The following is a 25,199-nucleotide window of genomic DNA, read 5'->3' as shown; positions in this document are numbered from 1 at the left end:
ATAGTAACTTATACTATTCCTTAGTTTAGCGCGCCCCCTACAGCAAGTCGTAGAAACAACTTGCGATGTAATTCCTTGCGTTGCAATCGCATGCGTTGTTTCTCACTTGGGACCCACTGTGGCCTGTTACAGCTCAACACCCATTGATACATACTACAGCTACGTACCCACGGCAGCCTGTTACAGCTTGCTGCTTATTATTACATGTTACAGCTTGGGATCCACTGAGACCTGTGATATCTCATTTCACATTGATACATACTACAGATTGAGACCCACTGCAGTCTGTTACAGCTCGCTGCACATTGATTAATGTTACAGCTTGGACCCACTGAAGCCTGTTACAGCTCGCTGCCCATTGATACATGTTACAGCTTCGGACCCACTGAGACCTGTTACAGCTCGCTGCCGCTTGATACATATTACAACTTTGCATTCAATGTGGCCTGTTGCAGCTTGCTGCCCATTGATGCATGTTACAGTTTGGGATCCACTGAGACCTGTTGCAGCTTGCTGCCCATTGATGCATGTTACAGTTTGGGATCCACTGAGACCTGTTACAGCTCGCTGCCCAATGGTCCATATTACAGCTTGAGATCCATTGCGGCCTGTGACAGCTCGCTGCCCATTGATACCAGTTGCAGTTTTGACCCACTGCGACCTGTTACAGCTGGGTGTCCATTGTTACTTGTTATAATGTGAGACTCGTTGATGCCGGTTACAGTCTAGGAATAACTGATGCTACTAACTCCTAGGTGTGTATTCAGCTTGCACGTAATGACAACAGTTACAGCTTAAGACCCATCAATGCCTATTACAGTTTCATGGACCCTTTATAACTATTAAAGCCTGGAGGCAATTAATGCCCGTTGAAATTAACTGTTCACTGACACACGTTTCTTCTTGAGGTCTGTTCATGCGTGTTACTTCTTGGGACCTTTTTCTTCCATTTATGGCTTGAAACCCATTGAATTTTGTGCATTCTTGTGTCTCATTGAGTGACATTTTCTCCCCATCGCCTCTAGTCGCAGGTATACAGCTCTGATGCTGATTGCAGATGGATTTCCTCATGTTGTGTGGCATCTCCTTTCAAGGTAGGAAGGTTGGCCCTGTATTCTACAGTATTCACTTTGATGGGTGGGGCTAGTTTGCTCTGCGAACGGGTAAAACAGGCCTACATTTCGCAGCATCTCCTGGTATGACATTATAGTAGCCCTACATTCGGTGGTATAACTTGTCATGAAAGGTAGAAATGTGTTCTTTCATCTCGTATCCTGGCAGATTGGAGGTGCGGCATCACCTTCAGGGGCTGGTAAGCTAGTTCTTTGGTCTACATTCCTGTCTCCATTTGCAGCTGTGACCATGATCCCTCACAGCCACAGCTTCTAGTGAATCTATCTGCAGGCCTCAGTTCCCATACTGAACCCCAGAATCTGGTTCTAACACGTGCCTTTGGCCACCCTAGACCCCTTAAAACCTTCGGTTATGTTCACTATGTTGCCACCCCTGCATGGGGCAGAGGCAATCATGTAATTCTGACTCACGCTATATGACCCGGTGTGTAGTAATTGTATCGTTTTTTAATCCCTAGGGGCACATGGCCCAGGATCGTATGTTGCATGGCTCAACACTTATAAGGTCTCAAAGGCGAGACCGAATGCATTGGAAATGCTTGTGTTTTCTTTGCACCGTTAGGATGAGCAAACACGAATCAATGCGTGTGGAAAAGGGAAGAGCAGCTGGTGAACTAGACTCCTGTTCGTCCATCTTTCTCTCACACATATCATTAATCCCCCTCCTACTATGTGCTTTAGGCTTCCACAGATTCGTTCTCAGGGTGATTCTGAGTGACCCACGGAAGGCCCAGAGTGTAAGCTAAGCCAGATGTTGCATTAGAAGTTAAATGCCAAGCAAACATCGAGAGACGTGATGGGACAGTGACGTGATCTACGCAGTACGAATGAACGAGTCCTTCTGTCCGGCAGAGTGCCAGACCTCAGGAGGCTGATGAGTGCAGAGAGCAGCACGTAGGCGCTAGCACGATGCCTTGCCTCGGATAGAGGCTGGGGCCGAGGCGTCTTCATTCACATCGAAATATTGGCAAACCTGTCAAAATAATAGCACGTTATAAAAGTTGTGTTTATGTTCCATTTCGTCCTTCACCCGTCTTCCATTGCATTTTTATTTCACTTTTTCATGAGAAATACAAAAAACGAAAAACATGAAACAATGTATACTTTCTTGGCGGGTGTTTTAGTTGCACTGTTGTCTGGTGGGAAAACAAGTTCACATGTAAAAAATCCATGGCTCGACGGCTCGACCCTTTTCAACTTGCTTGATGCTTTGATTTTTTTGGCACAGTGCATGGTACCCTCGCTCGCATGTCGTGCAAATAGCGATTTTACAAGAACAATCACGTCCTAGGACAGGGGACATCTGGCCAGAAAGCGCAAAATAACTACAGACCCTTTTGAGACTAATCTTTGAGGAGGATGGTGTGTATTCAAAGTTTTATTATGCCAAAAATAGAATGTGATTGACCTTTCTTCGCATCGTCTCGTTTGATCCTTGAATTTGCTTAGAAAGTCTCGTGTCCCTGGAAAATTGTGCTAAGAGATCCTTGTGCAACACAGAAGTGGATGTTTCTTCACTGTGAAAAAGTTTACTACATCCAGCTAATTCTTCATTGAGGTGTTTTCTCTTGTAGCTTTAACTTACTCACACACAAAACCTTTTTTTGTAATTATATTGGTGAAAATAATTACTCACGTGAAGATTTTTGCTGGAGTAAATGTTTCCAGGGGAGTGGATATTCCAAGGCTGGAATGCACGTTTGTGTGCATGTTCACAAGCACCTACAGACCATCCCTATCGTGAAAAAGGTTAGGTATTCACTTATTGACATGCATAGATAGTCCCTCTCTAGGGCCGGGACGGGAATGGAACACTCCAAGATTGATGGGACTGTCGGCTAATGCATTTCTCTAGTGCATACCATATTTTCAGCATAGTGAAAAATGTAATTAAATATAAGCGCATTTCTATTTGCTGCACAATTTTGGAATGAGCAGTTTATATTTGCGCTTATGAAGATGAAAATAATATTCACAGAAGATTTCATGGATTATTATTATTATTAAATTAAATTTATAAGGCGCACAGCTACCCGGAGGTTTCCTGGCGCACTGACGGTATGCAGATAGAACGGAAGAGCTGATTTACTGGCTGAAGAACCAGGTCTTCAGAATCTTACGGAAGATTTTATGGGAGATTTCGTGGCGGAGTGGGGCAGGTAGTGAATTCCATAGCACAGGGGCCAGGTACGTGAAAGAGCGTCCGCCCATGCGGGAGAGCTTGAACCTGGGAACTGTGAAGTTGCCTTGGGAAGCGGAGCGAAGATGGCGGAGTGGGAGGTAAGGCTGGGCTAGGGAGCAAAGGTACTGTAGTGCTGTGCCCAGCTTGATCTTGTGCATGTAACACAAGGCCTTGAATTGAGTACGTTGCTCAATCCGGAGCCAATGGAGATCACGCAATGTGCCTGAAATGGAGGATGTTTTAGGTACCTGGCAGAGTAGCCGAGCTGCGGAATTCTGTTCTACCTGCAGCTTGCGTATTAATTCCTTATTGGCTCCTAGATAGAGGATGTTGCCGTAATCAAGTCTAGATATGATTAGGGCATGGATGACAGTTTTTTGGGTGGATTCAGGCAGCATCCATAATATCTTGCGGAGCCATTTGAGAATGGTGAAGCATGTGGACGTGATCTTGGCTACGTGCTGCCTCATGGTCAGCTGATCGTCAATCACTATGCCCAAATTGCGAGCGGTTTGTACTGGTTTAGGGAGTACACCCATTTCAGACGCCAAAGATTTTTATCTTTCCCCATGATCAGAACTTCCGTCTTGCCACCGTTTAGCTTTAACCAGTTAGTGTGCATCCAGTTGACGATTTTAAGCAACCCTAGCTGTAGGGATGAGATGCTGGATTTGTCATTGGCGGATAAAGAAAAAAGAAGCTGGTTGTCATCAGCATATACGAGAAAATTGACAGCCCAACCTCTTCCGCGATGGTAGCTAAGGGGCTGACGTAAAGATTAAAGAGCATGGGACTGAGTATCGATCCTTGAGGCACTCCGTGGGGAAGAGCGTAGATCTTTGAGCAAGGCAAAGGAAAAGTCCTGTCGGTGAGAACATTTTTGATCCACTCTAATCCTGATCCAGCAATTCCCAGAGATTGGAGTGTTTTAAGGAGGGTGGGATGGGATACCGTATCAAAGGCGGCACTCAGATCAAGAAGCATGAGTGCCACCGTTTCCCCTTTATCCAGGAGCTTGCGTATTGTTTCAGTGACTCCTAGGAGAGTGGACTCTGTGGAGTAGCCGGCTCTGAAGCCTGATAGGGACTTGTGCAGGATGTTATTGGATTCCACGAACTGGGTGAGCTGTTGATTCAAGTGTTTTTCCAGATCTTTTGAGAGAGCAGGGAGGAGGGAGATTGGGCGGAAATTGGAGGGCTCCGCGGGATCCGCATTTGGTTTCTTCATGAGAGGAAGGGCCATTGCGTGCTTCCATACTGCTGGAAGAATGGCTTCCCTCAGTGAGGCATTAAGTAGCTCCATAATGATTTTTAATGAAAGGGGGTTGAGTTTTTGAAGAATATTTACTGGTAGTGGATTGTTAGGAGAGCCTGATTTAAGATTATTTAAGATTGTGCTGAAGGACAGGGGGTTTAAAGATTGCCAATTAGTTATCTCCCTGGTGGATACCGGAACTGCTGGCCCCACTGGGCTGTTGCATTGAGGCATGTCCGAAGTATTTGTTGTGTGCTGTATTGGTGTGGGAGTCGAAGTCTCAAGTTCCGCATAGATCTTGTCTACTTTCTTAACAAAGAATTTAGCCACAATTTCACAATGTGCTTCGTTGAGTGGTGGGGGTGCCGGTTGGGAGTTAGCTCCTGAGAGATCCCCAACTAGCTTAAACAGGGCTTTAGCATTATTTTGTGCTGATGTGATAGTATTGTTCACATATTCCGCACGCGCTATTTTGCGCAGGGCATTGTATTCTCTCTTTGCAGTTTTATAGAGCTGTTTGGATTCTAAGGTGTAGTCCTTCTTCCAGCGTCTTTCTAAAGCCTTGCATTTCGTTTTTTGCTTTTTAGTTTTTCAGTGAACCAAGGGGCAGGTGGACGGTGATCGTTTGATTTCTTAAGTGATATGGGAAGGCAGATGTTCACAGATTCCATTAACCAGGTGTAGAAGGAGGCTGTGTCTGAGATCTGAATGGGTGATAAATCAGGGGCACTGTTCACTAGCAGTTGATTTAAAGCTTCAATGTCGAGTTTCTTCCAATTTCTGCTCTTTATTCTGGGTAGCGAAATTGCAGGTGACTGAGAGTCAAGCACTAACCTAAAATTGACTAAAAAGTGGTCAGACCAGAGAAGAGGCAGAGCCTTTTGGCTATGAAAATTAGGTAGGTTAGAAAATATGGGGTCAAGCAGGTGGCCGCCCCTGTGTGTGGGACCTGAATTACGGAGTGATATGTGCATTGCTTCAAGATCGGCAATCAAGCTGGAGCCTATCTTACAAGTAGGGTCATTAAGGTGAATATTTAGGTCACCCACTATAGTGAAATTGGCAGAATTGAGTAAGAAAGGAGCAATGATGTCAGGAAAGTTTGTTGCCCAAGGCCCTGCTGGGCCAGGAGGGCGGTACACCAGGAAGCCTGTTAGTGTGAACTGCGGGGTGAGAAGAAGTCTAAAGAAACCTGCTTCACACCCTCCACAAGGTGGTGTCTCCCATTTACACGCATAATCTTTTTTGAAGATTATCGCGATGCCGCCACCAATTTTATCTCCTCGGTCTTTCCTGACAATGGTATAGACAGGGGGTAGGGCCGCTGCAATGTCAGGGCCCGAGCTGTCGTGTAGCCATGTTTCCGTGAGGAAGATTGCGTCTGACTGGGGGTGAGAGTTGTAAAGGAGGTCAAAAATGTCCTCCTTATGTTTGGCAAGGGATCTACAGTTTAGACTTAAAAAATTAAATTCTTTAATTTGCCCTTTTTTAGTGCTGCACCCAACTGTAAGTCGTTTGCAGGGATCAGATTGGAGGATAGTAGTCTGTAATTGTGCTTTCGTGTGCAGAGGAGAGCAGGTGAAGTCACAGCCGGGACATGAAAAAGTGGGGCAGTCAAATTTGAAGTAGATGCAATCAGCTTCTGGGCTTTTGCGGAGCCCATGTAGGAGACTAGGGGAGTATTTTTGTAGCATTTTCGGCAAAGGGGTAGGGATTATGGCCCTTGGCCCCGACCGGACGCGGACGGGCGCAGACGGACTTGCCTTTGGCGCGCGTCCGCTGCGCGGAGTGGGAGGCATGTGGTTATGGCCTCTTAGTAAGCTGTCTGCTGACGTGTATGCTCCGCCTCCCACTTGGCCCCTCCCACCAATGATGTCAGCCGCTGCTCCCTCCACATCAATCGGGCAAGCCCATGGTGGAACGGGGAGCAGACGGCAAGGAGCGACAGGTAGGGAAGAGAGTTAGGATTTTAAAAGCAAAGTAAAACAAAGCGCTATTTTAAAAATGAAATTACCACATGATCGCCACAGCTAGCACGCCGCACCTGCAGTCACGCGTCCGCTGTGCGGAGTGGGAGGCTCGAAGTTATGGCCTCTGAGTCAGCTGTCTGCTGACGTATATGCTCCGCCTCCCCCTGGCCCCTCCCGCCAAAGATGTCAGCCGCTGCTCCCTCCACATCAATCGGGCGGGCCTGTGGTGGAACGGGGAGCAGACGGCAAGGAGAGATAGGTAGGGAAGAGAGTTAGGATTTTAAAAGCAAAGTAAAACAAAGCGCTATTTTAAAAATGAAATTACCACAAAATCGCCACAGCTAGCGCACCGCACCTGCAGTCATGCGTCCGCAGAGCGAAGTGGGAGGCTCGAAGTTATGGCCTCTGAGTCAGCTGTCTGCTGACGTATATGCTCCGCCTCCCCCTGGCCCCTCCCGCCAAAGATGTCAGCCGCTGCTCCCTCCACATCAATCGGGCGGGCCTGTGGTGGAACGGGGAGCAGACGGCAAGGAGAGATAGGTAGGGAAGAGAGTTAGGATTTTAAAAGCAAAGTAAAACAAAGTGCTATTTTAAAAATGAAATTACCACAAGATCGCCCCAGCTAGCGCGCCGCACCTGCAGTCACGCGTCCGATAGATCCTGAAGCTGCTGCAAGTTTACAGGCGTCACTTGTCAAACCTCAGTAAATTTCAAAACTATAGCAATCTACACTCTTGGGAGATTGTATAAATCTCTTTTATTGAGCATATGACCATCAGACATCATTCGTAAATCCTTCCATTGGTTATATTCTAAAACGTACAATACCTGTACGCTAGCATGTGCAGATGTGCTCAATTTAAAACATTACCACGATTTTATACGTCAGAAATCTAGAATGCATCGCTGAAAGTACAATGCTGCCTTCTCTTGAACAATTTAGAATTCAAGAACACATACAGGCGGAGATCGCTCGTCATCAGCAATTATTTACCGGCTCGTGAAGTGCATGATTCAGAAAACATTGTGCACCCATGGTCAACTTAGATGTGCTGAGGCCCTTATTCTAAGTAACCAGCTTTTATTCATTCTTTAACCCGGAATGAGAATATGTGTAGTGCTAATCTTAAGTGACCATCCACTGACTCATTGTCAGTGAAATTACTCTCCCAGCCTCACAGCTCTACCATTAAGTGAGGCATGCCCCTGCCCCTGCACTCTCGAGTGTTGGTGTTCGAGGCCCTCCGCCACCAGCAAGGTTCACCTTGCGCCTCATCCCTGGTGGTCCAGTGGACCTCTGTCTCCATTCTCTTGCTCCACTTTTTCTCTCCTTTTTCACTCGTTTTTTTCCTCACTTTTATCTCCCCCCTTCACTCTACTTCTGGGTCTTTCCTCTATTTTCTGTCGTTTTCCCCTCATTTCAAGCTCCCCCTTCACTCTCCTTCTATGTCTTTCCTCTGTTTTTCACTTGTTTCTTACTCTCATCTCAATCTCCCCCATTCACTCTCCTGTGTCCTCTGTGTCTTTCCTCCACTCTTTCTTGCACTTTTTCTGTTGTTTTCCCCTCATTGCAAGCTCCCCCTTCACTCTCCTTCTGTGTCTTTCCTCCGTTTTTCACTCGTTTTTACCCTCATCTCAGTCTCCCCCTTTCAGCCTCCTGTGTCCTCTGTATCTTTCCTCCACTCTTTCTTGCATTTTTGCTGCCTTATTTGCACTTTTCTCTCTCTTTTAGCCTTTTTGCTTTTGCCTTTTTCAGCCCATTTTTCCCTGCCGCTGCTGCCCCACGGCCCTTCCCCCCCAGCACGACCAGTGCAACCGGCCCAATCAGCTCCCCTCCCTGCTCCCACCTCCCAGCTGTCCAGCCCTCCCCGAATCCTACTTAATGGCGGCCGCTGCGGGGACAGGTGAGCAAGACCACTGACTCTTTGTCAGTGAAATTGCTCTCCCTCCCTCGCAGCTCCACCATTAAGTGAGGCCTTCCCCCAAGCTCCTGCACTCTTGAGTGTTGGTGTTTGAGGCCCTCCTCTACCCGCAGGTTTCACCTGCGCCTCATCCCTGGTGGTCCAGTGGACCTCTGTTTCCATTCTCTTGCTGTGCTTTTTCTCTCCTTTTTCACTCGTTTTTTCCCTCACTTTTATCCCCCCCTTCACTCTCCTTCTGGGTCTTTCCTCCATTTTCTGTTGTTTTCCCCTCATTTCAAGATCCCCCTTCACTCTCCTTCTGTGTCTTTCCTCCGTTTTTCACTCGTTTTTTACCCTCATCTCAATCTCCCCCTTTCCTCTCTGTCTTTCCTCCACTCTTTCTTGCTCTTATGCTGCCTTATTTGCACTTTTCTCTCTTTTTGCCTTTTTCCTTTTGCCTTTTTCAGCCCGTTTTTCCCCGCACTGCTGCCCCCGTGGCCCCTCCCCCCCAGCACGACCAGTGCTACCGGCTCCCCTCCCCGTTCCTGCCTCCCAGCTGTCCAGCCCTCCCCGACCCCTACCTAATGGCGGCCAAGCTTGTCTGCGACCCGACTGCAACCAGCGCCAGGAGCCCTGGATCTCTGCACCACCAACGCTACGACCCAGCGGCACTCCACGCTCTCTACCCAGGCCACAACAACAACTGAAAGCTAGTATCACTAGCTGATACCCACGGACCCTTCAGCTGTAACCGCTGCCGACACACCTGCAGCACCGCCAAGACCACTGACCCAGCGCAATCCGCCCGCAAGAACACAACCGAACCAAAGACCCTGCAATGCATCCTCCTCAACGTCCGATCCCTCCACAAACATGCCACTGAAATCTGGGACCTCCTCGACAGCACTACCCCGGATGTAGCAGTCTTTACTGAAACCTGGACCAACACCACCTCGGGACCGGACATCGCCATTGCCATTCCCCAAGGATACAAGATCTCCAGGAAGGACCACCCCACCCGCCCGGGAGGAGAAATTGCCATCGTCCACAAATCCACCCTCCGCCTGAGCACACTCCCCGACGAGCCCACAGACCTGATGGAACACCTTCACTTCAAGATACTGGCCAGCCCTACCTCCACCCTCTGAGGAACCCTCATCTACCGACCCCCTGGACCCCGCAGACTTTTTGCCAACTCCATCACGGACATCATCTCCCCGCATGTCATCGCATCCACCAACTACACCATACTGGGAGACCACAAATTCCACCTCAACAACCAACTGGACACCATGTCAGGACTCACTGTAGGTTTCCTCCTTATTTAACTCTGGCCACCATTTCCCCCTCACAAAACCATCAAAAAGCAATCGATCCCTGGAGTTGGAGAGCAAGTTGGCATTGAAGAAATTCCAACATGGCCACCAACTTTTCCACACTGCTGCAGCATATTGCTGTGTAGCAGTCTAGTCATTTCGGTTAATCACACTCTGGTGAAGTACTCTCCAAGATTCCACTGTGCACTTCACCAAAATACCTCAAGGAAGAGCAACGAATTTACATGGGCGTCGTGGAAGTCAGTCAGGGTAGTTTGCGCGCACACCGGGTTTAGATTCGATGGTTGGTAACATTTCCAGAGTCAAGGTCAGTGAACTGTTTAGTTCTTATGTAAAAAAGAAATACGTTGTGAAAAGCTAATAGCATAGATTCTAAATATCACCGGGAGGATAGAGGTTAAATAAAAGTAGTTAAAACTGCTTCCTCAGTTCCCCTCTAAACCTTCGGTGAATATTCAAAGGCTTTCATTAGACAATTTCTGTCAGAACCATTTAGTTTCTCCTGAATGTGGGCATGACCTTTCAGCATGCAGACTTTACCAGTGAGAAATGCAAGCATCTAATTTCAGCTGTTTTAACTCACCGAGTTTCCTCTCAACTAAATAACAAACATTTTCAATGCAACGGTCTCGCCTTTAGGATCCTAAAAGTATTTAGCCATGCAGCACATTATCCTGGGTGTTATATTAACTCTTCTCTTTTAGCCTTACACAACTGCGATAACCGATGAAAAGAGCATTTGTTATCAGTGGGGCGCCACGGAAAGCGGTTAAGGTAACTGTTAGTCCTAAACAATAAAGTTTTACAAAAACCATTATGCATTGACAAAGCTAATGCATTGACAAAGTCAAAATGCTGGCAGAATAAGTCAGACCAGCTAGCTTTGCAAATGCTTGTGTTACTTTGTCAGGGACATGGAGAAGCAGAGGAATGTGGAGGTAAAGAACAGTGGGGTATGAAACTGAAACCAATCATGAGCAATAGCTAGACTGAAACAGAAACGTGTTCTGTACTCGAGAAAGACACTAGCCGAACTTGAGATATGATCTGCAAAACAAATATGATCTGCAAAACTTGTTATGGTTTGAGATCGTGCTAACCTTCGCTGGAAGGTCAAGGTTGAACAAGCACTGGCAACGACATTAGGTCTGGCTTTAACACCTCCAGAGTTTTCCGTTTGTATGGATTTAATTCATCTATATGCATGAGCACCTTGAACTCCAAGCCATACAAGAAATTGTGCAGTTTAAATAATGTTCTAACCTGTAAACGCTCTTACATGTTGCACAGTGGGGTCATGGAACCCATTCTACAAGCTTCAGAATTAAAACTTGCACTGGTAGCTCTTTACAGTACAGCACCCCAAGCATTCTGAAATCTAAGCAGCTCGTTATGAGTGATGCAGTAATTGTGAGCTTATACCGCTAAATATCGCACATGGAGGTCTTTGCTGAGTGTGTTATTAAGTCACAGAATAAGTGCTAACTCAAATATGCACGTAAATCTTCTGCTGTCAATTCTGTGTTGGGTGACACCACAGAGGAATAATGTGCATGCTGTTCCAAGTTACACCAATGCATCAGTGGGGTAACAAAATCTTAGCCTCCACCCCTCTACCCCTCCCCCATGGACTGTATGGGGGCCCTCTACATCATCTGGCCTCACGCTGTTTTCAAACACCTTGCCCTTGCAAGGAAGCCAATGTGTTCTGCAGGCAGGGAGACACCACCGCGCATGAAAAAACATTTCAGATGTTGTTGATTCACAAAATTGGGGTTCCAGAAGTAAAAATGATTGGTGATATGGAGAGATCCCAGGGCACAGACATAGCATCATAAGCATATCAAGGATAACAGTGAGCAAAAATGCTGCCGCTGCTATTGAAAAGTCAATTCGCAGCCCACCAATGGATGTTCTTATTCGTATTTTAACTTTCATATTTCTCAATTCCATCATATTCCTAGTCTATGCTTCAATCAATCAATCAACTTTACTCTGAGGCATAATATGCGGGGCAAGATTGCGTCCAAGTGAATCCACCACTCTAACCTCTCCCGCAGCCAGTCCTCGAGTTACTAAACGTGAGAATTTTCGGAGCAGGCGTTTTGGGTCACGGCTGCCTCTGCGGACCGGCGCCACTGGCTGATTGTTCGGAGGTCGACTCTTTGGACTCCGGTCTCTCAGCAGGGGCATTCTTTGACTGCAATGGCGAGGCGCTGTGGCAAAGGTGATAAACAATGGGCTGCCATCCCGGCTTCTTCTTTATCGCCGATAACTGGCCAGCCTCCCCACGGCTTGAGACAGCGACAGGGAGTTGGACCAGTGGCACGGTGCGCTAAATGTAAACAAAGCACGTCGTGATTTACACGAGTCCTATTGCATTGAAGACTCAAAAAGACATGAACGGGAGTGGGGGGCGGGGGGCGAGAAGTCACAGACTGAGGGAGGGGGCGGGGAGGGGGCTGTGGGGAGACAGGGAAGAAAATAGTGTTCGGAGTAAAAGGGCCAGTAGCTGTGGAAGGATACAAATGATGGCTGAGGAGGGACTAACACGCCTCAAACCAATTGGAAGGCAGCATTTAGGACAAAAGCCAATGGGCAGAGAGTGGGCGGAGCTTCCACAAAGCTTCCACACTACAGTGTATACTGCATGCCTCACAAAGCGATGGTAGCGCTTTCGTGCTGCATCGCTAGGCGAGACCCAAAAGAAAATAGTGTTAGGAGTAAAGGGGCCAATAGCCGTGGAAGGATACAAATGATGACTGAGGAGGAACTAACAAGCCTCAAACCAATCGGAAGGCAGAATTTAAGACAAAAGCCAATGGGCAGAGAGTGGGCGGAGCTTCCACAAAGCTTCCACACTACAGTGTATATTGCATGCCTCGCCTAGCGATGGCAGCACATTCGTGCTACATCGCTAGGCGAGACCTAAAAAGGAATATTCTTTAATCGAAATACATTTAGCCAGAGTCAGAGTTACTCCAGTGTGACGATTAGCACACTATAAATCAAGGTTCTTTTCAAGGACATGTAGCTAATTAAAACAAACAGAAAAAAGACATCCCTTAAACAAATAACTTCCTACCAGAGTCAGTGATATTCATGGGTAACACTTAGCTCTCCATAAATCAAGACTCTTTCCAAGCACAGAAGAGCTTAATGGAAAATAGATAAAGAAAAAAAACACATAACTGCAATTTATACTACGAAGCTAAAAAGCCTTTACTAAATTTGTGGAACTAGAAAGAAAGGCAGAGACATGAATTCCAAGAACCCCGCTTAATACGGCTAGTTCAGTTCAACACACTGTAAGTACACTAATAGAACTTAGAGGCACACCATTACAGAATTAAATAAAATAAACTTAGACTTACCTGTATCATTTCTTGTGAAGGAAGCTGAAGCAGGATAGGCCCAGGTCGTCCCTGAAAAAGAAGAAAGAAGATTACTGAACTGTACTTCTCTTCATAAATAAAGAAGAAAGCAAAAGAGAAGTAAGAAGAGAAGTAGGCTCCCAATCATATCCTGGTAAGACAAGCAACCCTAAATGTTAAGGAAAGTAAGTTATTAGTACATAAATGGGAATGTAAAGTTACATTACATATGTGTTTTAGCACTACATGAACACTATGAAGAAGAATATGTTATGTTATGTTATGTTACATACATTTGTAATGCGCACTGCTGCCCCAGCTAAGGGGCGTCCAGGCGCATGGCAGGTAAAGAATGCAACACCACAGGAAACACAACAGAATGAGAAATAAATGTGTTAAAACAGAAAAGTTTTCAAGGCTTTACGAAAGGCTAAAAGGTCATCTAGGAGACGCAACTCTACAGGAAGGGAGTTCCAGAGCTCGGCTGCTCTGACCCGGAAAGAACGGCCCCCGACCCGACACAACCTGTATCGGGGAATCACAGTGAGTGCCTGGCCCATGGATCTCAGGGGCCGAGTAGGCACATACCAGGACAAAAGGTCCGTAAGAATAGGGGGACCTACCCCCCTCAGGATCTTGAACGCCATACACAGCACTTTAAACTGAATTCTGGCCCTGATAGGCAGCCAGTGCAGTGATCTCAATGTGCTGGAGGCAGAACAAGTACGGGGTAGGCCAACAATAGCTCTCGCCGCAGCGTTCTGAACACGTTGGAGGCGGGTAACCTCAGCCACATTGGACCCTACCAGAAGAGAGCTGGCATAGTCCAGGCGAGATAACACTGTAGCCTGGACTATCAGCTGCCTGGTGCGATGGTCAAAGAACTTCAGAACAGGGCGAAGCGACCGTAACACACCAAAGCAACAGGCCGCGATTTTCTTCGTGTGGCCAACGTAGCTGAGGGAGGGATCCATCCATACTCCTAAGTTCTTTAATTCCGTGACCGGAAGGGGGGCCGGCCCCAGCTCCAAGGGCCACCACCTATCCCCCCATAGCTCCGATCTCTTGCCTACGATCATGATCTCTGTTTTCTTGGCGTTGAGCTGGAGACAGTTGTTCTTCATCCAGCTCGCCACCGCCCTAAGTCCGCTCTGAAACCTGGGGGCGTCCCGGTCCGCATCCCCGCTGATCGTAACCGCTAGCTGAGTGTCGTCAGCATATGAGACCATAGACATGCCCCATTGCTTGACGACCTCAGCCAGTGGTCTCACGTAGAGATTAAACAACGTGGGACTCAGCGAGGATCCTTGCGGCACCCCCTGTTTCAAAGGATGGAATTGGGACTGGAACGGTGGGACGGCGACGCTAAAGAAACGATCGTCTAGAAAAGACCGGAACCACTGGAGGGCAGGTCCACCCAGCCCAATCTCCTCCAGGCGATGCAACAGGATGGGATGCGAAACAGTATCAAACACAGCGCTCAAGTCTAATAAGACGAGCGCTGCTGTCTGTCCCGCATCCATCACCGTGCGAAGATGTTCAGCCATGGAGAGGAGGGCGGTCTCCGTGCTGTGTCCAGCACGGAACCCATTCTGGGTGGGATCCAAGATGTTAGCATGGGTAAGGTGAGCAGAAAGAACTTTGTTGACATGGGCCTCCAACACTTTGGTCGGCCACGGCAGTAAGGAGATGGGCCGGTAGTTTTCAGGTTTATCTGGATCCAGGGACGGCTTCTTCAATATGGGAGAAACCACTGCCCGCTTCCAGCTGGCGGGTACCGTGCTTGATTCCAACGAGATGTTAATCAAGGAATGAACCACGGCCCGTCCCACAAACGACTGCTCTCTAAAAAGAGTCGCTGTAAGCGGATCAGCGGGGGACCCTGATTTGACCTGCAGAGCCAGAAGGTCAAACCCCTCTGATGTCAACGGGGGCAGCACGTGCAAGGTGGAAACCCCATGGGTGTTAATCGGGGGCTCAACCGGAGGCCCTGTACAAGGAAACGTAAGGTAGATGTTTTGAACCTTTTCCAAAAAAAAACGGGCGAGAGCCTCACAGTGAGTGGTGGACCCAGACCCAGACGTCGAGATACCGGCACGCTTTGCCAAAAGATCCTTCAACACTTTAAAGATGGTTTTAGAGGGGTTGGAGCTGTTGCCGAATTCAGTAGCGTAATAAGCTGCCCGAGCTTGGCAAACAGCCCGATGGTATACTTTGACGGAGGCGAGATAAATAGCTTTCTTCCCACAATCGTACGCCTTCCGCCAGGCCCTCTCTGCTCGCCTACAACTACCCTTGAGAGTACGTAAGGCGCCATCGTACCACGGGCTGGAGTCCCTGGAGCTGACTTTACAAGCGGTGAGAGGAATAAGGGCGTCAAGCGCCTTGGAGACCCAGGAGCAGAACTTCTCGTAACCCGAGTCAACCAGCCTTGGAAGTTCTAAAGGCTCCTCGGCGAGGACACGATGTAAGTCCTCCAGCCGTAATTTACTCCAGTGCCGCCTTGTAACCAGCTTTGCCGGGGGAACCGTAATCATTCCCGGCAAAGGGGTACAGATGGTAACCAAAGAGTGGTCCGTCCAGCCAAGGGGTGTAACGGCGGAGACAGCCACATCTGCCAGATTGGAGAAAAAAGGATCTAAGGTATGGCCGCCTGTATGGGTAGGCTGACGAACCATTTGCACCAGCTGAAGGGCCTCCAGGTCAGCAAGAATACTGCTAACCGAGGGGGAGGTAAGGTTCTCAAAATGTAGGTTGAGGTCTCCCAAGATCGAGAAATTAGAGCAGCCTACCACCAAGGAGCTAACCACGTCGGGGAAGGCCGCTCTAAACGCCACATCACTCCCAGGGGGGCGGTAAACCACCAACCCTGAGAGTGTGAAATGTGGGGTGACCGAGATCTTAAACAGCGCACTTTCACATCCCGCAATGGTCAGACCAGACCAACTACAAGCGAGGCCAGGTCGCATAGCCAACGCAATACCCCCTCCCCTAGTAGATCGGTTAAGGGTAAAAACCGAAAAATCAGAGGGAAATGCCAAGTTGATAATGGCCGCATCGTCATCCTTCAACCACGTCTCGGTGATGGCTACGATGTCCGGGGCCTCTTCCTGTATCAGGTCAAACACGGCCTGATAATGCAGCACCAGGGACCTGGCATTCAGGCTGAAGATGTGAAGGGGACGCTCGGCACGGTTCCTACTAAGGGCAACCGTAGGCTTTTCGCATGAGCTAAGGGTGGGGGGATCCAAAGACCACCTTCCACACGCACAGTGAAAGGGGCCCACTAGTGGGTGTATAGGGGGAAGGGTACACCTCATAATCGAACGACCTATACCCCGCAGAGTGTCACCAGAGTACACCAGCATGGTAACGAGAGCCGAGACCAACTCTCAAGGACCCCAAGTGCCCGCTGCGCCCTGCGCGTCCTTAGCGCGGACGGGCGCAGACGGGCAGGACTCAGGCACGACTCCGGCTAAGCGACGGCGTCCCACTGCGCGTACCCGCTGCGCGGGAGAGGACGACTTTAAATAGGCGTTCCTTGGGGCCGAGCGAGCGTCAATACGCTCCAAGATGGCGCCCGCAAACAAACACCAGAGCCCAAAGCAAGATGGCGCCTAAAGCTGCAACCCCGGACCACCCACGGAACCCGGACCCGCCAAGTGACGGTGCTTCAGTACAAATTATATGCGGTAAGAGGGAGGGGGGGGTCTATGCCCAAGTCCTGCTGAAAGCAGGGGTATAATAAAAGCCTAAATGACACAAAACAAAAAATAGAAGATTGGCAGAACAAGTAGAGTGTTGGGAGCTGTCTCTTCTCTGTTCATTCCCCTTTCCCCCTGGGTACTTACCTGCAATGGTTTATTGAGATACTAAGCAGGGAGGTTCCGAGAGGGGCATTGGAAACTAGAATTGTTCTGCTCCCATGCCATTAGAACCTAGTTGCTAGCCTTGACACCCCAGCACCACATCCCTCCTGGACAACCTCCACAACATTGGACTCTGCCAGATCGTGACCGAACCCTCACACTCAGCAGGCCACACCATCGACCCCCTCTTCACAACAGGAAACTCCATCACCTTCAGCCACACCACCGAACTCCCATGGGTGACCATCGATGCGTCCACTTTACCTTCAGAACACCCACCATCCACAGACACCAGCACCTGCTCCCATGAAGAAACTGAACCATAATCACCTACGACCAGCTAAACTCATCATTCAGCAACTCCACTCCAACCAGCGCAGAAAACGACGACGCCAACACCGCAGCCCGAACCATGCACAGATGGATCTCCAACAGTGCCAACACCATAGCCCCCCTCAAGAAAAACAACAACATCCACACCAAGAAAGCTAGATGGTTCACCACCAAACTTTGAGAGTCCAGACGCACTTGCCGCCTTCTCGAAAAGGCCTGGGGGAACACCAAATCCACAGAAGCCCCAACAACTTCAGAACCACCACCAACGTCCACCACCAACTCATGAGAAAACCAAGGAAAAAAGCGATTGAAGACAGAATCTCCACTCATGCACACATCAGCAAAGAACTCTTCAACATCATCAAGGAGTTTGCCCAACCCACCAGCGAGTCCACCGACATCCCTCCCCCACAAGACCTCTGCGACAAACTCAGCACCTTTTTCCACCACAAAATCAAGAGCATCTACGACAACTTCAAGACAACCAACACACTGAACCCTCACCGACCACCCCGACACCCTGAAGCCAGCGATCAACAACTGGACAGCCCTCACCACCCAAGACACACTGAAGACGATGAAGTCAGTCCTCTCCGGGGCCCCCACAGACCCCTGCCCCCACCACATTTACAACAGAGCCGCCGACACCATTGCACCTATGCTCTGCCACACCATCAACCGCTCCCTGGCAACCGCCTCATTCCCTGATGACTGGAAACACGCTGAGATCAACCCCTCCTGAACAAACCCTCAGCGGGCACCACCGACCTCAAAAACTACAGATCCATCTCCCTGCTCCGTTCCCAGCGAAAGTCATCGAGAAAGCCATTAACAGGCAATTCGCCACATTCATCGAAGAGCACAACATCCTCGACTCCTCCCAATCCGGCTTCAGAAAAAAACAGTACGGACACCGCCCTCCTTGCCGCAACAGACGACATCTGTACCTTAATGGACAAAGGAGAAACAGCGGCCCTCATCCTCCTTGACCTCTCAGAGGCGTTCGACACAGTCTCTCACTGCACCCTAATACGCAAACTCCATGACGCATGGATCCAAGACAAGGCCCTCAACAGGATCTGCTCCTTCCTCTCCGGCAGAACGCAGCATGTCAGACTCCCCCCTTTCCTCTCGGACCCTACACCTACCACCTGCGGAGTCCCCCAAGGGTCCTCCCTCAGGCCTACACTCTTCAACGTCTACATGGCTCCGCTCGCCCCCATCGTCAGAACCTATGAACTCAACATTGTGTCATACGCAGATGACACCCAACTCATCCTCTCCCTATCCAACGAACCCAACACCACCAGACACAACTTTCGAGAAGGCATGGAAGCCGTTGCCAAATGGATGAAAAACAGCTGCCTACAACTAAACACCAACAAAACGGAAGTACTCATCATGGGCCCAAACCCAGATGCCTGGAACGACACCTGGTGGCCCCCCACCCTCAGAAGCCCGCCCACCCCCACGGACCAAGCATGCAACCTGGGAATCATCCTGGACACAGAGCTCAAAATGGACCACCAGATGAACTCTGTCTCGTCCTCCTGCTTCCACAACCTCCACCTCCTATGTAAGACCTTCAAATGGAACCCCCTCGAACACAAAAAGACCGTCACTCATGCACTGGTCACCAGAAGGCACGACTACGGCAATGCACTCTATGCCAAAATAAACAAAAACCTCACCCGCAAGCTACAGAGCATCCATCGAAGCTAGAGTCACCTTCAAGATGCTAACCCACGATCACAAGGCCCTCCATGACACAGGACCAGCATACCTGAATAGCGGACTCAAATTCCACACACCCCAAAGGACCCTACAATCAGCCCAGCTCTCCTACGTCGTGGTCCCCCGCACCAGAAAGACCAGATCGGGAGGCCGCTCCTTCTCCTTCTGTGCGGCCAGAGCCTGGAACGACCTTCCGCTCCACCTCAGACAGATAATATCGCTCCCCATCTTCGCAAGAAACCTCAAAACCTGGCTCTTCAACAGACCCCCTCCTTGATGGACTGGAACCTGCAAACCACCCCCCCACACCCACCAGCACCTTGAGACCCTTACGGGTGAGTAGTCGCGCTTAACAAACACCTGATTTGATTTGATTTGATCCTGCTTTTCTCCACATCAGTTATGTCATTCAAGACCAGGTAAAATCAGTGCTATAGGCTTTGCTATTTGGCACCGGAGAAAATGATCAGTTTTAGCAAGTAATTCCTCAGTGTGACATTCAGAACTACAGAAAAGGTGAGGTACAACCACAAAGGGAAAACAGTAGAGGAGGAGTCTGCATATCTCTGGGCAGAATGAGCACTAACGTGTTTGCTTTGCTGTCTAGCCTCAGCCAATAGGAAAGTTCTGAATTTGCAATTCTGAGGATACACTTTCTAAAATATAGAGTACGAGTCGCAGCAGAAGGTCTAAAGTTATGTGTAGAAAAGGGGGAGGTTAGGATAGTGTAAGGGTGGACATGCCAAATGTTTTGAGCACCCACAAAGTGCGCAATGTTCTCTGTAGCCAAAAACAATATCCATGGTTATTCTCGTCATGGAATCACATGGGATCTACTCTTAAAATGGGAAAAGAACATGGATTTCCACATTTAAAGTGTGTAATTAATTACCACATATTTCTTGAGATTGTAGAGAAACGCTTTTTATGAACCAGGAAAGGTATTTTGCACAATTATGTCACATTTCCATCAACGTTTAATAAGTTCTGAAGACAATTCTCAGGAAAAAATATGAGGCCATGCCATGCATAAATTTAGGGAGATTCATGAATTTCCAGATATGAACAAATATATGCAAATTATTTGAGCAATTGGATGGTTGGATGGTGTTTTGTGAATTGGTCCCTTATAATTCAACTTTCACTTATATTTATCCATCTGATGCATCACCAAAAATATAAATAAAAGGGTAGTATCCTGCAATCATATTCCTTACCAGGTATGTGCTCCCTGCTAAGGTAGAAAAAGAACCTTGCAAAGGAGAGGATGCCTGCAATCTTCCCAGAGTTACCAGTCTTAAGCCATGGTAGCAGCAATATGTCATTATATCAGGGCTGGACACCATCATGCCATGAATGACAAAGACATCTCAAGAATTCTCCACCATTGCACCGGGGTGGTATCATGCTGTCTTGGGGGCCCAAGTTAGCACAATTATGTTAGAGTCAGGATTCTAAAAGTAGTCTGCCCATCATGTCCACACACGCATGTACACACACACACAATCACACACACATGCAATTATATGATAAACACAAATGAAAACACACCCCTTTGAACAACGCTGAAAAACACAGGCAAGCACACACTCCCCCACAAAAACACACACTACAGCAGCAGGAGCAGCATTCAAAACATTTTCTACTTACCCTGCAAGACTGCAATTAGCCCTGCTCAGTCTGTCAGGTTCCACATCACCCACACACTTCTCTAATCAGCTCCCGACTGTAATTCCCCATTCTGAATTCCAATGGTGTTTCACGCCGCGCACACAATGATTGTATGCCTACTGGCTCCATGACTGGCACAGAGTGCAGTAGCCAGTGATGACAATTAAAATTGTGGGTGCAACTCTTTATTCCAAAGTGAGAGGAAGCACAATTTCCACTGGAAAGGTTTGTGGAAGATATCCTACTGAGAATATTTTTTGGGGAAAACTGGACCAATTCATGTTGGTATGGCCCATTTTGCACATGAATTTTCTAATATTCCATGAATTCTGAAAAGGTACTTATGACATATTCAAATGTGGGGGCACGCATGCCTAAATCTCCCTAAAAACACGTTCTTATAAAACATACATGCTCTAGGCAAGTAGGCTGTCAGATTTAAATATATATATATATTCACTGAAAAAACCATAGCTTTCAGGCACCTTATAGTTAGGAATTAGCATTTAAAAAAACTTAGAAATTCACTGAAAAAACCATAGGTTTCAGGGACGTTATAGTTAGATGGACTTTTCACTCGTACAAAACCATTGAAATTCCCCCGTTATAGTTAGTTCAGCTAACTATAACTAACACGCCCGCAATGCACTGCTGATGACGTCACATATTACATCACTCATGACATGGTCAGTGACATCACTGATGACATCACTGATGACATCTCAAATGACATCACTGATGACATCATCCTGTGAATGTATGTTTTTCTGAAAATTAAATATGTTTTATATATGTATATCTCAAGGTCGATGGAAGAATAAATGGGTATATAAGTGTCTAAATGGATGATTTGTTTTTGAAAAATTGATTGTATAACTGACTGATTAAGTGTATCTTAGTGAATACATGGCTTAGTGAGTAACGTTTAAATATGTAAATATCTGTATCAGTCTCTCACTTTGTGTATAAGTGGCCGCACGGGTTGGTGAGTAGCTACATGAGTGTCTATATAGGTTATTAGTTGTTTTTTTGAGAATCAGTATGTCTGTATGGTTCGGTGGGGGGTATTACGTAGTGCATAGGTGCATGAATGAGTGACTCACTGTTTGTATGTGTTGAAGACAGCATATGTGCAGGACTGTATGGGTGGATGAGTGTGTGCATGGGTGTGTTAGTGAGTGAATGACTGTCTCAATAGTGACTTTATAAGTAACTACATATGTTTTAAACTAGTATATGTGACTATTGATGTGAGAGATTGGAAGAGTTCCTGTATGAATAAGTATGTGTTTCTATAAGTGATTGTTTAAAAGACTAAGTATGTGTAAGTTTCTCAAGATGTAAGTGTGGTGGTGTGTGTATAAATGTATATGCAAGTAAATGGATGTTTGATTCTTTATTAGCATGAGTGACTATGTCTGTGAGTAACTCTATGGATGAGTGGCATTGTGTAACAGGATGTATATGTGTATGAGTACATATGATAAGTGAGTACATGTATGAGTGACACTGTATAGGACTGTTGGTGAATGAGTGGATGTGTATGTGGATCTTAGAATTACTGAATAGGTTGTTGTAACTGGTATTGGTATGTCCATTGTTTTGAAAATGTTTGTTTCTATTTTTGAATGTGTGTATCAAAGGTTATATTAGGGTGAGAGGAGGTCTGCCACTTTATCACAAGGATGATGTCATCAGTGATGTCATCAGTGATGTCATTTGAGATGTCATGAGTGATGTCACTGACCATGTCATGAGTGATGTAATATGTGATGTCATCAGCAGTGCATTGCGGGCACGCGAGTTATAGTTAGCTGCTCTAACTATAATGGGGGAATTGCAATTGTTTTGTACGAGTGAAAAGTACAGCTAACTATAACGCCCCTAAAACCTTTGGTGTTTTCAGTGAATTTCTAAGGTTTTTTAAATGCTAATTTCTAACTATGCCTACAGAGATAGGACATGTGAAGAAAGAAGAAAAAACGCACAGAAAGAAAAAAAAGAAATGCAGAAAGAAGCAACAGAAGTCCTCAAAGACGAAGAAAAGTGCAGGAAGAAGGATAACGTGCAGAAAAAACAAACAGAAGAGCAGAAAGAAGCCTTGTTGCAAAATCATCCTGTACCCTCAACTTTTTCAGACGGATACTGGTGGTAACTGAGTCTGACTATCCAGTCCTAGAGCCAGTGCTATGTTAAAAGACACTCAGAATACAGTGAAAACACCAACATACACTAGGGAACACTATGCGTTGGGTTCCCCCTGTGATTAGCATGATCTGCTCTGTAAGCCCCTAGTATATAATAGGGGAGGGGGATTAAAACTACCTCTTAAAACGCACCACAGGGTGTGTTTGCATGCGTTAACTCAGGCCCCGTCCCTTCCCTTCACCACTCTGTGGCCATTTTTATTTGGGAGATTAAGGTCATTTGAATCCTGAGGGTCCCCAGGGTCCAAATAGCCCACTAGGTACCTCCCGTAAGCGCCACAGAGCTGCGTTGCAGAGAGGTGTAAAAAGTGGCACGGCCTGGATCACCTCTCTGCAACACAGCTCAGTGGCGCTTACTGGAAGCACCTGATGGGCTAGTTAGCCCCCAGGGGCCCTTAGGATTGAAGGGGAATTATTTCCCCAACTTAAAACGCGCCATAGGGCGTGTTTGCACACATCACCTCAGGCCCCGTCCCCTCCCTTACCCACTGTGTAAACACGTCCTGTGGCCATTTTAAGTTGGAAGATTAAGTCCCCTTGAATCATGAGGGTCCCTAGGGGCAAAATAGCCCACTAGGTACGTCCAGTAAGCGCCATTGCAGAGAGGAGTAAAAAGGGACACGGCCTGCACAACCTCTCTGCAACGCAGAGCAGTGGCGCTTACTGGAAGCACCTAGTGGGCTAGTTGGCCCCCAGGGTCCTTCAGGATTGAAAGGGAATTATTTCCCCAACTTAAAACGCACCACAGGGCGTGTTTGCACTCGTCACCTCAGGCCCCGTCCCCTCCCTTCACCACTGTGTAAATACGCCCTGTGGCTGTTCTAAGTTGAGAGATTAAGTCCCCTTGAATCCTAAGGGTCCGTAGGGTCAAACTAGCCCACTAGGTACCTCCAGTACGCGCCACAGAGCTGCGTTGCAGAGAGGTGTAAAAAGGGGCGTGGCCTCAGAACACCTGTCTGCAACGCAGCTCTCTGGCACACGCTGGAGATACCTATTGGGCTAGTTGGCCCTCGGAGACCCTCAGTATTGAAGGGGATTTAATTCCCCAACTTACAACTGGCCAGGGGGCACGTTTGCAGAGTGCTGCAAGGAGGGTGCGTGGCATCCGGTGCGATGCCGGTCTTTTATTTATTTTATTTTTTTAAGAAGGAGTGCTATGTAGCGCTCCTTCTTTTTCTAATTTATTGGCACTGGGGACCACATCCCCCAGGGCCTGCCCCCTAATTTTTTTTTTGTTGAAAAAAAAAAGAAATTGGAAGGGGGCAGCGTGGCCCCCCTCCAAAGGCCTTAATCGGCCCCGGGGACCCCAACACCCGGGACATGGCCTTTTTAAAAAAAAATTCATTAGCCGGGGGGCTGCGTTGCCCCCCTCCTCAGGCCACTTATGGCCCCGGGGACCCCACCCCCCGGGGCCGGCCTTTGTTTTTTATTATTTTTTATTTTAATATATTGATAGAAACACCTAGGACATGCTGGACAAAAGGTATGTACCTATCACCATGACGATTTGCGTGATATTCATTAAAAGGTGAGTATACATACAATGAATCCACGTGGAATGTATTTACACCGCTAGTGAAGCTGACGTGTCTGATGCCCTACCGTGCCTAATCCCGGCGCCGCCGCCGGTGGGTACTCTCCAAGTAGACACCCTTGTCGTTTATTTATACAAACATGGGTAGCTATTGATGGGCACATTTAATACACACGCACACCAAGCCATTCAAAGGGGATTCGACAAAAATTCAACCAAAACTATGCAAAAAAAAAACCCTCACGGTTAATAAAACACACATCTACCGCCACCGCCAGATGTGTAATACTTTTTATTTTACTCTCTGGAAAGGAGACAAACCTCACTTGAGAGTCACAGCGCGCTCCTGGCTGAGCCCAATGCTGTGTTACACCCACCAGTGCCCGCCGAGTGCCACACACCTCTGTGTTGTATTCCACCAGCTAGTGCGTATGCTATGACACTCTCTAGCCCATGTGCACTGTAACACCACCCCCTGAATATGTCATGCCACACTTGCCTTCGCAAGGGTTATATTGCCCCATCTAACGTGCCTTCCTCGATGCCTATGTTATAACACACAGCGCTATGCCATACATATTACAATCTGGGATCCATATCTTTGTCACAGTGCATATGCAACGTTACACTCCCCAGCACATATTTTATATTACAACTTTAGAGACTAGTTAGGTTACACAACACTGCCCTGTGCATA

The sequence above is a fragment of the Triturus cristatus genome, chromosome 2_2, assembly GCF_964204655.1.
Source record: "Triturus cristatus chromosome 2_2, aTriCri1.1, whole genome shotgun sequence".
NCBI classification, from domain to species: Eukaryota; Metazoa; Chordata; class Amphibia; order Caudata; family Salamandridae; genus Triturus; species Triturus cristatus.
The sequence above is the reverse complement of the archived record's forward strand: the minus strand, read 5'-3'. Positions refer to the sequence as shown.